The sequence below is a fragment of the Tiliqua scincoides genome, chromosome 3 (genome assembly GCF_035046505.1).
Source record: "Tiliqua scincoides isolate rTilSci1 chromosome 3, rTilSci1.hap2, whole genome shotgun sequence".
Lineage (NCBI taxonomy): Eukaryota > Metazoa > Chordata > Lepidosauria > Squamata > Scincidae > Tiliqua > Tiliqua scincoides.
This window is the reverse complement of record NC_089823.1, coordinates 215,810,550-215,823,172: the sequence shown is the minus strand read 5'-3', so window position 1 is coordinate 215,823,172 and position 12,623 is coordinate 215,810,550. Positions and strand designations below refer to the sequence as shown.

Genomic DNA, 12,623 nt, shown 5'->3' with positions numbered 1-12,623 from the left:
AAACTGTTCATACTGCAGTAATAAAAACTCTTTGTATTCTTGATGGTAGCCATGGAAACATTCACCTGTCTGGGTTTCTTATACACATGTACTGTACAGGGTTTGATATTTTAAGCAAAAAACGTGGACAGAATCAAAATACCAGAATATCAGTTTCATTTGATTTCCATTCAATTGTAAAAATGTGTTGGAAGACAGAAAAATCTGCATCCTTCTTTGCTTCAGGCACATTCATTAAAAAAAAATCCACCATTTGGCTGTTGTTTTAAGAACTGATTTACATGTTCTGAAGAATCACATGGGATTCTTCATGTATCGCTCTCATGGGACTATACCGCATCAGAATAGAGGTGGAATTCAGAGTACAGAATATTCAGAACACAGAATGAACTCTCCCTGCACAATGAATACTAGCATCTCAGGAAGTCTAGTTCTATTTTCATCTTCTTCCTGGCATGCTAGTTTTCTATGTGCAGAGTATTTAATATGGTAGAACTATTAAATCATGTGAATTTCAGAACCCAGGGTGAACCGCTAAATACAGATTCAGCAAGAGGTTTTTCCCAATGAACTATGACTTTTGCAGATACTGTAGGGCAGTGTTTCTCACTGTGGGTCAGGACCCACTAGGTGGGTCCCCAGCCAATTTCAGATAGGTCCCCATTCATTTCAAAATTTTATTTTTTAATATGTTAGACTTGATGCTACCATGGTATGTGACTGCATTTGAGGAAACTTTACAGACCTGTACTTTCAACAAGCTACTATGTATATTCTTTTAACAATGATCGTCAATGGGACTTACTCCTGGGTAAGTGTGGGTAGGACTGCAGCCTAGGATTGTTAAAATCTTCCTGCTTGGAAGATGATGTCACTTCCGGTCATGACATCACTTCTGATGGGTCCTGACAGCTTCTCATTCTAAAAAGTGGGTCCCAGTGCTAAATCTGTGAGAACCACTGCTGTAGAATGAAAATTCAATGGGACTCGGGTCAATTGTTTTATAAATTGCCTGTTCATGATGCTTTGGCCAAGCTACAATAAAAAACATTCAGCTTTGCTGAAACTGGGATGTACTAGATCTCTTCAGATAATCCAGATCCATTAATTAACTCCTGGGTAATCTTCAGGTGGACAAAATGAATGCAACCCAACATGGACCTGTCTATTCTAATAACAGCACTTAGAACCGGCCACTGTCTGGCAGTCAAGCAAAGCAAGGAAATGCAGAAATAAGCAGCTACAAACAAAACCCAAATGAAGGCTAAGGGGGGAAGTTATCACACAATATCAGTGTTTGTATTAATTTCACAGATTGTCAACTTGACTTTCCTTGTAATTAATGCAGGGCAAACCTAGCAAATAAACATTTCAGGGGGATTCATTTTCTCTTCATCCTGACAGCCTTTCAGCCTGCACAGAGTTAGTTATCGAGCCGCAGCAAGTAGTGAATATTTTATGTTGTTTACTTTGAATACGGGAGGACGGATGTTAAGAGCTGGGAGGGGGAAGAGGCTGAAGCCTGATGTTGAGAATGTAGATAGGCATCCATTGCCCGATGGCAATGCGTGCTATTAACTTTTACAAGTTTGGGACTTTTCATCCCTAGCCTGATGTATCAAGGAACCTTTCCCATGCACAGAGAACCTTTCCCGCTGGAATCTGGGGGGAGAGGGTCCATTGCTCCCCCTCACAGTGGAGTGGCAGTTTCACCGCCGTGGTGCAGCAAACAACTGGCTCTCCCACGTGCCCCAGTACGGCTCCAAATTGAAGCCATTTCTGGGGGTAGGGCCACACATGCACAGAGGAAGGGGATGACTGTGTGTGCACAGCAGGCCACACCCAGTGACGCACACGGGGGGAGGGGGTGGCACCACTACTCACCCAAATGTTTAAAATCTTGGTATTTTCTAATAATACAATTGTGTAATTTCATGCATAATGCAATAAAACAAACCTCATTGAAATGTCTCTATTCCATCAAAAGTTATAGCAAAAAAAACCCGAGCGGGGGCAGGGCAATGGTATGTCACCACACGCTGGCCTCCTGCGCCAGGTGATGCAAACCCTTGTGACACCACTGCTGGGCAGGGAAAACCAGTAATTGCAGATGAGAAGGAAGCAGTGTGAAGTCAGTTGCATAGCTGGGAAGGGCAAAACAGGAAGTAGTGCAGGTGCCACAATCTCCATCTCACATCAACAATGTGTTGCCATCACTGCTCAGAATGGTTCTGAAGGCGAGTGCTAGGGGCTGCTTGTACTTATAGCTTTGTCCCCACTGTAGCTATGCTACCGTGTGATGTAACTTCCTTTCTTCTGGCTAAAAGAGACCCAAAGCTTGCCCCACCTTCCTTCTGGTTTATCTTACAGGGTTTTATACGGTTGCTTGTGGATGTCTTGAAACCCTGTAAAGCTATATGCTATTAGCTATAAGGCTAATATGGCTAATAGCTATATGGCTATTTTTGTTACTATCCTCAGCTGGTGGTGCTTTTCATTAAAGCGGAAGAAATAGCCAGTGTTAACCAACAGGAGCACATTTTTCTTTACACTGAGTTGGAAAATGCATGAAGCTTGCATCTGTACACTGGATTAGGTGCGACTAGATTTTGGTGAGCATTTGCATTAGGTAAATTGTCTCTGCGCATGCTATAAAAGTTTATTCTCTTTCTCCATGCATGACAGTGATGTGCATTTGTGGTCTGGGGGGGAAAAAAGTTTGGAGATAGCAGCTGAACTGCCACCCATTTGGCAAGTAGTGATTTCATGATTTAAGAGAACCTCTAGGAAATTTTCTCTGGCTCCTCAAACTGACAGGATGATAAATTGGAGAATCAGTACATAATCAGTGGCAGTCACTCTCCTGCCAATGGTAATTTTAAAGGAGGAAATGAAGGATCAAGGTAAGATCGAGATGTCACTGTGTTAAACAAGGTATGGTTTCCTTCCCCTCACCTACAATCATAGATTTATGGGAAGAAAATGTTAAGGTCCTGTCATGTTGAAGGTTGCTTCTTAACTGTGGCCTATGGGAATGTCACAAAGTTTTAACCATTTGCTAGAAATTAGCAATTCTATTCTTAAAAAAAATAGAATTAAAGAATTCTCTAAATAACCGAGATATATGCAGTGGTCAGGTCATTCATACTACAATGGCCATCATGGGTGAACTTTTGGGTGGTTTTTCGCACATGCAAGCTGCTGACTATCATCAGTACAGCCTCTCAATTCAATGGAATGAGAATTTTCATGATATACTACTTCAGTTGGTTGTGTTTGACACAATAAGTGTGATCCTGCAAAAGTATAGCACCAGGTAGAGCAATCCTACCCTGCCACTGAGCCAGTGCAAGTATCTTATGCTACTGTAAAGCACGTTTGTGGTGACTCAGGAGCAGGCTAGGCCAGCACAAGAACATGCACTAACCTAGCAGCGCCGGACCTGCATCTGGAGAAGGTACGTTTGTGCCGGCCCAGGCAGGCTGGCACAGGGGCGAGATAAGATGATGGGAGCGTGTAAGGGAGGTGGGGATGGGGCATTCTGGGACAGGGAAGGCAGTCCAGGTTGTGGACCAGACCAGGGAGCGGTGTGGGACCAGCTGCGGCAGTGCAGACTGAATCCTAACCTCCATTCCCAGTCCAACCAGCATTACACAGGCGACTTGAATTTGCACCCACAGTTCCATGGGTGCAGATCCAAGTAGCCCCATAGGGCTGACTGGCATGTGACATGGCATGGGAGATAAAATCACCTTACTCCGAGTTGCGCCCCAGTCTGCACCTACTGCACCACTGCTGGATTCAGTGCAGACTAGTCGGCCTGCCTGTTCCAGCACTAGTTAGGATTGCACCCTTAAGGTTGCAATGCTTACTAGCGAGTAACAGCCCAATCTTATACATGTCTACTCAGAAGTAAGTCCCACTATAGTCAATGGGGCTTACTCCCAGGTAAGTGTGAACAGGATTGCAGCCTAAATCCCAATGAAATTGGTGGGGCTTACTTCTGTTTAGGATTGTGCCATTAAGACCTATAGATTTCAACGGGACAATTAAAGGTGCAGTTAAATATCTCCCAAACCCATGGGACCTAACAACTTTGATTTGACGAGGTCATGTCCCTGCTTTGCATGCTAAATGTGATTTGCAGACTATTAATAATATTTCAATTGAGAGGCTGTAGCGCAGCTAGAAAGATTTTCATGGCAGTGAGCTACTGGGTGATTCATTTCATTTGCCTTGGCAGAATGATACTTTGGTAACTTGAGAAACATTTCTGTGATCAATGGAACTGAAGCACCAATAATGGCCATCCACTCTGATCCTCAGTGTTACCTCCAATGGCATATCTGGGTAATGCAGTGCAAATATTTATGTGTCCTCCAGTGGAATTTCATTATTTCCAAAGGTAAATGGCAGTGCAGAAGAGGCCTTGAACTAAAATTATTTTCTATAAATCATTTTCTCTTTCCTGCTGTTTGCCAACATAGTAAACCACTACCTCCCCTTGTTTATTTTTTATTTTATTTTCAAATGAAGTTTGCATAAGAGGAGAGGACTTGATCCTGCAGTCATCACATTCTGTGTTAGGTCTGAAACAGTTAATCAGAAGCAGAACTTTGCCTTGCTGCAGGAGATGAGATTTGATTCATATTCCTTTGTAAACAAGTTGACAATGAGGCACCACTCCATTCCATCCCATAAAATCACCTTAGCAACACCTACAGCAAAAAACAGCTTGAGCTTTCTTTCAGAGCTAGCTGGTACACTGGAGATCAGCCTCCGAGGTAAAAGGCAATGCTCCTTATGAAAGAGACAAAAATTAATCACAAAGCTTTGCATTGCTTTATCAAAAACCACACACCTTCAACAAGACACAGACCGAATCTTCAAAAACATGTACGCTTTTTAGAAAGGAAGACAAAAATGGGATGACTTTTTAAAGTTCAAGCAGAGTTTTTAATGTTTAACAGACTTTTAAAAGCAGCACTTTAGTTTATTTGTATTTCTTTATTTTATACATTTATACGTCTTTTTTAAAAATTTAATTTTCCCAACCTGCAATGCGTTGGCACATATCTACTGTCAGGAAAGTAAAAATAATATGTCTTCAAATAAGGGACGGTCTTGCTGTTCTTTTCAACAGCTCTATTGCTGTTGAGTGACTGAAACCTCTGGAGGTTTCAGCAAAGCTATTAAGAATGTAGATGTATAACTAATGTGTATTACCATATTATTTTAGTTCTCTTATTGATTCCTAAAGTAAGCAGCTAATTACACATGACTCAGAAATTGTCTTACAGAATCCTGACAGCTTCTTTTTTCTTTTTCTTTTATGTTTTAATGAAAAGCTTCTGGAGAGATTTTGACCCACAAAGCAATGAGGAAACCCTTTCTTAACTCTTTCTTAACTGCCATTTCTCAAGTGCCTTGCCCCATGAGAGTTTTCCCCAGGAGTATTTAAGCCATTTGCATATACGCAACAGGGACCAAGTGTCTACACCTGTAGGTCAGGCAAAAATGGGTTAAGAATGCATTCAGAACTGGGGGGGCGGCAGGAGAGCATGGATATTCACACAAGCAGCTCAATCCTGAGCTGCCCAGAGCACAGGGTTGCTGCAACACTAAAATGGCGGCTATGGCATCCAGCACATCCCAGGCAGTAGCTGCCGCTTCCTCGGGAGAAAGGGACTTTTGTCCACTTCTCCCACATAAGGAAAGTAGCCCTGCAATGGCGCTACTCGATTCTGCACCTGCTATCATGTAGGCATAGAGTGACAGAGTTCCATGTTGAGGCGATAGGCTTGACATGGGGCTCTGGATCTGGTGGTGCTAACCTCCATCAGTTTAGACCCCCCTCTCTCCCCGCCTCCTACCCTGCCACACCTCCTCTCCACCCTCCACCTGCCCTGGGACACCTTCTCCTGTCGCCCCCATACCCCATTCAGGATAACTGCTGAGTGCAGGACCACTGGCCTCCCACCAGCACTGGCTCAGTGCAAGCTCGCACTGGGCTAACTGCAGTGCTGGGCCAGTACTAAGCCCTGCAAATGTGCCGTAAGGCACATACGCAACAGTGTGAGCCAGTGGTAAGCCGGCGTACAGAGCTCAGGATTGGGCTCTAAATGATTTCCCAGTCACTAAAACAAGTGGTTTTGTAACTATTTACTTTTCAAAGGTAAGCTACACATTTTGTTTCTTTACTTGAAGGCGTACCTGTATCCAATTTTATATTAAAATGTGCTTAGATTCATTTGGTCCATTAACTCACATGCACTTTTTAAGCGCACATTTTGACTGCTTTCCATTCTACCACAGAGATATAAAGGCTGTAATAAATTTTATTTATACCTCTGATTTATTTTATTTGTAATAAAGTATTTTAATAATAATTTATTTTAATTTTATTTATAGCCCTGATTGCCATAACATTCCACCTCAGAGCCAGGACAGTAGAAAAGAAGCATTTCACTTGATTTTGTGGAATAAAATATCATTCATTGTTTCAGGTGATTCCTAGTTCAGTCAGGCAGCTGCTGGAGGACATGAACTATGATTAACATACTGGATGAGCCTTCTAGAATCTGCATTGGCTTCCAGATTCTTTCAGGGTCATGAAGGAACCAATAAACAAGGGCCCAATCCTATATACCGAAATGGCCGCCACCGTATCCTGCGGAGCCAAAGAAGCAGCTGGAGGTCTCCTCGGGGTAAGGAAACAAGGGAACCTGATCCCTTACTCCATGTAGAACCCCGGCTGCCCCCATGGGTCTCCTTAGAGTTGCACCAGCTATTTAGCTGGCACAGAACAAAGGAGACTTGTGTTGCGTTCCAAAGCCTAGGAGGGGGGGATAGAATTCAATGGCAGCTTCTACCGCCATCCCCGTCATCTCCCAGGCCTGAACCACCACCCCCGGGGCACCTTCCTCCACCCAGTTTTGCCCCCTCCCCACCTGGAACACCTTCCTGCTGTTCAGTGGAATGCTTACTGCCAGATGCTCCAGCTAGATGTTCCCCCAGTGCAGAGTCTTACAGCATGTTTGTGATAGCCATTGCTGGGGCAGTACGTGGGCCGTTGGTCCAGCCTTGGCATAGGATCAGGCTGCCCAATGCTTATGACACTTGTCGAATGAGTTGTTACATAAGAAAAGCCTCCCACCCTCCCTTTCTTTATTCTATAGTGCAGTTGCCAAGAGCTCAGGGAATATCCTCAACCCTGCTACAATCCACCAACTGTCTACTGTGGAACACTGTATGGTCTAGTTTCTGAAAGTTCCCTGTGACCAGTGCAAACTTTCAAATGCAAACTCATTGCCTGTAAGCCAAAGAGTGACCAAATGGGGCTATCTTTTATTAATGGCCTCTTATTTTTCAGCTTTGGAATGCAGAAGGGTGGCACAATTACAATGGAAAGGGCACAGCACAGGCACAACGACATCATTTTCCCCTTCATATGCTTTTTCATTAGATCATGATGGGACGCACAAAGGCTGCTTGTTGTCCCAGAAGCCCAAACTGTATCAATTTGTGATTAAAATATCAGCAAGGTGGGGGTGGGGAAATCCAGATTTTAAAATGGCAATCGTTTTGCATTGAGCGGAGTTGATCTTTGGCTTGCGCTCTAATGCTGCTGCTGAAATTATCTGTGTCCTAATAGTCGTAATTATTTATTTGATCAGGAAAAAAAAAATGCGCATTCATCATATCTGCGAGCAGAAGTCATTTCATGATTAAATTAGGCACACATATGGACACTATCTGAACCAGACTATTTTACGCTCAAGAATCCACTGGGTTGCAGACATTGTCTGAAGAATAAATTATTGGCTATAAATAATTTGTCTAGCTCCGGTTTTAAATAACTTTATAGCTAGGGGGGGAAAGAATCCCAGTACAAAAAAAGAGATCCATGTGCCTCACTCACGGCTGGTGTCAGCACCCATGGCAGCTGCTGAAGAAGATCCAGCTCCTTGGGGGACTCACTGCTGCTACCTGTCCAGGTCCCCTGGAGAGAAGTGGACCTAACCAGGAACTGGGAAAAGCTGGGTGGGTGAGCACTCCTTCTCAACCCAGAGGGTGGACACAGATTTCATTCATTTTTGCTGGGCCAGTAGCAGAAACAGTTGTGCTCTAGTTCAGGGGTCTCTAAACTTTTTGGCCGAAGGGCCTCATCAAATATCTGGCACAGTGTCGAGGGCCGGGAGAAAAAATTAAATATAAAATTTAAATAAATACATTATATATGGAACTTAGATGAATGAATGAATGAACGAATGAATAAATGAATGGGATCAAATGTCCAGGATTTCTCCAAGCACCAACACAGCCCAAGAAATAAAACACACACTTAAATGGACCCCCATTCCTCCATCCCACAAGCACAACTCTGGTTGTGTTTGGACAACTGGGCCAGAGGCTCTCAGGGGTTCAGAGACTGGCTGCGGGCCAGATAGAGGCTCTCCGCGGGCTGCATCTGGCCCCCAGGCTAGGTTTGGACACCCCTGTTCTAGTCAGTGGCTGCTATCTGCGCCATTTTTCCCCATGTAACCTTGCAACACTATGTGAGGCGTGATTCAGGGGACAAAATGGCAAGTGTCAGCCACTGGCTAGAATGCAGCTGCTGAAAGAATATCACAGCTACCTTCATGATAAGAGGAAGGGGCCCATCCAGTGGCATTGCTAAGGGGTGCAGGGGTGTGGGCCGCACTGGATGACACTCATAGGGGGATGAATGACACCACTACTGGCCAAAAATTTTTAAATCTTGATATTTTAGAATAACATCATCATGTTATATATCATTTGATATGTAATTTCATGCAGAATGCAATGAAACAAACTGCACAGAAATATCTATATTCTATCAATAGTTATAGCCAAAAAAAATCAGCAGGGGTGGGACAATGGTGCATGACCACGCCCACTGCCCCAGGACTTTGCCTCACCCACTGCATGGGAGGAAGTCCATCATGGGGGTGATGCTCTGGCCTCCCATACCAGGTGATGCAAATCCTAGTGACGCCACTGGATCCACTATTGGTCATCTTGCCAAGGACTCCCTCAAGCCTGGAGATGGGTCTGCCTCCACTTCAACTACTACAGATTAAGCAGTGGAGAAAGGCAGTGTTAATCACTTCCCCCATACAAGAATTCAAGGGTTTGAATTAAGAACCAAGCCTCTTTCTGAATTTCAGATTTGGGGATTCCTTCATCCTGTCAACTCTACTGGTAGTACAGAGAGTAAAATGCCTGAACCTTGTTGCTAAAATCCCTGTTCAAGACTTCTGGTGCCTTATGCCAAGAGGAACATTCTAGCTCCCTCCAACTTAATTGACCTGTAATCTAGATTGATTTAGGTTGCTTGTTCAATCGGGTGGCTTTAAGAACATATGTTTGTTTCTAAAATAAATGCATCTCATTTGTTCTGCATTGAAAACAAATGAAAATTAGGACAAATTAAGAATCTATCCCCCCCCCCTTTTTATTTGTTCTGATAGGAACCTCAGAACCCAATCCTATCCAGTTTTCCAGTGCTGTGCAGCTGTGGCAGTGGGGAGTGCACAGCATCCTGTGGTGGGGAGGCAGTCACAGAGGTCTCCTCGAGGTATGAGTACCTTTGTTGCCTTACCTAGGGGTTGCATTATGGCTGCACCAGTGCTGAACAGTTGGATAGGATTGGACCCTCAGTTGTTTTAAGCAGTCTACCTCTACATTGTGAACAGGTTACAGAAAGGTCTCCGGACAGGAGGGAGAGAGCAAAAGAGAATTGATGAGCTATTGAAAAAAAAAAATGCCTATAAATGAAGCTTTTAGTTCTATCTGCTTGAAATTTGGCAATTTGAATCCCTTGACAGACTCTTAGAATGTCTGGAAAAAGATATGCCGATAGATTAGAAGCACAGAAATTAGCTTCAAGAAAACAGCTGCTTGATCTCCCATTGAAAACAATGTGTACCATTTTAATTTCTTTGGAAATGCAGGTCTTTCATCCAGTCTCTCTGAAATTTAACAGTTCTGATGCCCTTAAGGAGCCCTAGAATGTCTGAAAATGCCATGCCATTTGGATGGAAAACTCTGAAATTACAGACATTCAAAAAATTGTTGGGTCTCCCATTGAAATTGATGGCAAATGTAAACAAATAGGGGGAAAAAACCTTAATTGATGAAATTAGAAACTCCTTCACAATTCTTACATTAGCCTTCTTGTGAGTTCCTATAAACTTTCTCTAAACTTCTGCCCTGGAGGATCAGAGGAGTATTTGGACATCTCTCGTGAGCAGCTGATGCAGAAAATATTGTTCAAGCCTATCTCTAACCTGAGAAATTTTCTGCTTGGCAATGAGCATATTTATTCATTTATTTAAATGATGGCTACTATGCCTTTCCCTCTGAATATTGGAAATATGGGCAAATTCCACTAATATCTTTCTTGGTAGGTTCCCTTTAAGAATTTTGTCCATAAGAATACACAGCAAGTTGTTTAAAAACAACACAGCTAGTTAGGATGTCATTGGGCACAAAAATGTTTAACATATGGAAGAAATTGGGGAATGTAAATTAAAAGAGCTGAAAACCCATATTTTAATATATGTGGGATTTTGTGAATTTTCATTCAGTAACACACTGATCTGGGGTTTACTTTTCAGTACATTTTATCTAGAGATTTCTCCTTTCAAAAGGTTGAGTAGAACAGAGATTTGAAAAGGGTAAGGGAAAGGGGGTAAAGGAAAGGTAGGAGTGAAGGCTAAAGAGGATTTTACATATGGGTTTTGGTTGAACAGTTTCTCTGCTGTATGAATTTTTCATCATTTCACAGAGGGGGATAGAGCTTTGGATACATCTTCAGTAAATCAAAATAAAATACATGTGGGGCGCTGGAAAAATGAAGCTTGCAAATATGCATGGCTTCCAGTGGGCACTGGAGAAAAGAACACAGAATTTTGGGACACCCCAGCAAGTCCATTGTGTGGTGCGCTGCTGTAAAATTGGTGGCTTTTTAGTTTTGCAAATTGCTAAATTGCTCTGAGAGCTATTAGCAGGTCCAAAGAAAAAAGGGAAAAAAAGCAGCGGCTTAGCTTTCTGTTTCTTTCTTGATTTGATTGTCACAATTGTTGGAATGGTGAATAAATGTACAAGATGCACAATAGGGTGCTAATTGCAATGATTAGCCACTGTTCCAAAATGCCGATATTCACCCTGAACAAGCACCCTGCAGTACTTTCCTCTGCTACCACAGAGGTGGGCAAATAACTCAGAGAAAAATACGTATTCAGTACATCCAGCTACAGCCTTCATTCATTTTCCTCGAGTCGTTATTTTTCCTCTCAAATGCACTCACTATTTGCTCATTATTTTTGCAAATCATTCCTTCAGAGAAGATTGTTCCAAACTACATCACTTCCCATTTTCGATACAGAAAAAATATGAACTTGAAGCTGATTGAATACATGACTTCGTTTAGAAACCAAAAGAGATTACTGTGACCCTTTGGCCTGACAGTTCGTTAAAAAAATTTTCCCAGTAATTACTGGATATTGTACTGTGCAATATATATATATATATATATATATATATATATATATATATATATATATATATATATGCATTTTAGATTGCTTGTCATAATGATTTATAATTATTGTTTATAGAATGCTTTCAGTGCGCAATGGCTTACAACCTTTATCTCATTCACTGTCACAATAAACTTGTGAGGTAGATTTGTGTGTTGTTTTTTTCCCATTTTGTTTGGCAACCTTCAGTCTCGAAAGACTATGGTATAAACCTACAGCCCCTGGTATTCCCAGGCGGTCTCCCATCCAAGTACTAACCAGGCCTGACCCTGCTTAGCTTCCAAGATCAGATAAGATCAGGCATCTGCAGGGTAACAGTTGCTGCAGTTCCCATTTTACGACTGTATTAAACCATGGTCACACACTGGTCCAGCTGAGATTATCTCTAAGTCAGTGGTCTTCAACTTTCAAACCACAACTCCCCCCCCCCCAAAAGCAAACAAATAAAGTATGAGACAGGGGATCCACTGCTAATTCCACCCCCCTTTCAGGACCCAATCCACCAACCCCCCACCTCCACGCACCCCATTTCCCCCTACTCTTGTGCTTTGTGAGGTGAAAGCCTGAGCAAGACTGGCCTTAGGAGCTGCAAGGCAAGAAAGCTAGAAGAGACTGTGTAGTATTATATCAAGAACTCAGTGTTGGTAGTACCATTATTGGATTAGATCCAAATGCCCACTTGCACACATTTTGAAAGGTTGCCGTGACCCCCCCAAATGAGGCTTTGTAACACCACTGGAGTCACAGCCCACAGGTTGAAGAACACTGTTCAAAATTCCATCCTGTCTCTTCCTTTGTGCACGAGGAGATGGAATGCTTGCTACAAACTGTAGCTTGTTCTAACTGTAGCGACTGCATACAAACTAGAATCCAACTGTGGTTTCAAATTCTGGTTTGTGTGTGAATTGACCATACTTAGTATAACCAGAGTTTTCTGAATCTGGGCATAATGGAAAACTGTGGTTTGTTCAAAACTAAAACATGAAGCTTTCCAATTCCCCCCCCCCCCCCCCCAGGGATGGGTGAGCATGTGAATCCAAGAATCAGCATGACACA

General features: G+C 42.7%; 1 pseudogene; it reads right to left on the bottom strand.

Annotated features, from left to right (window-relative positions):
• Positions 1-11,776: 11,776 nt before the first annotated feature.
• Positions 11,777-11,896, bottom strand: LOC136646146 (5S ribosomal RNA; annotated as a pseudogene).
• Between the last annotated feature and the right edge of the window lie 727 nt (positions 11,897-12,623).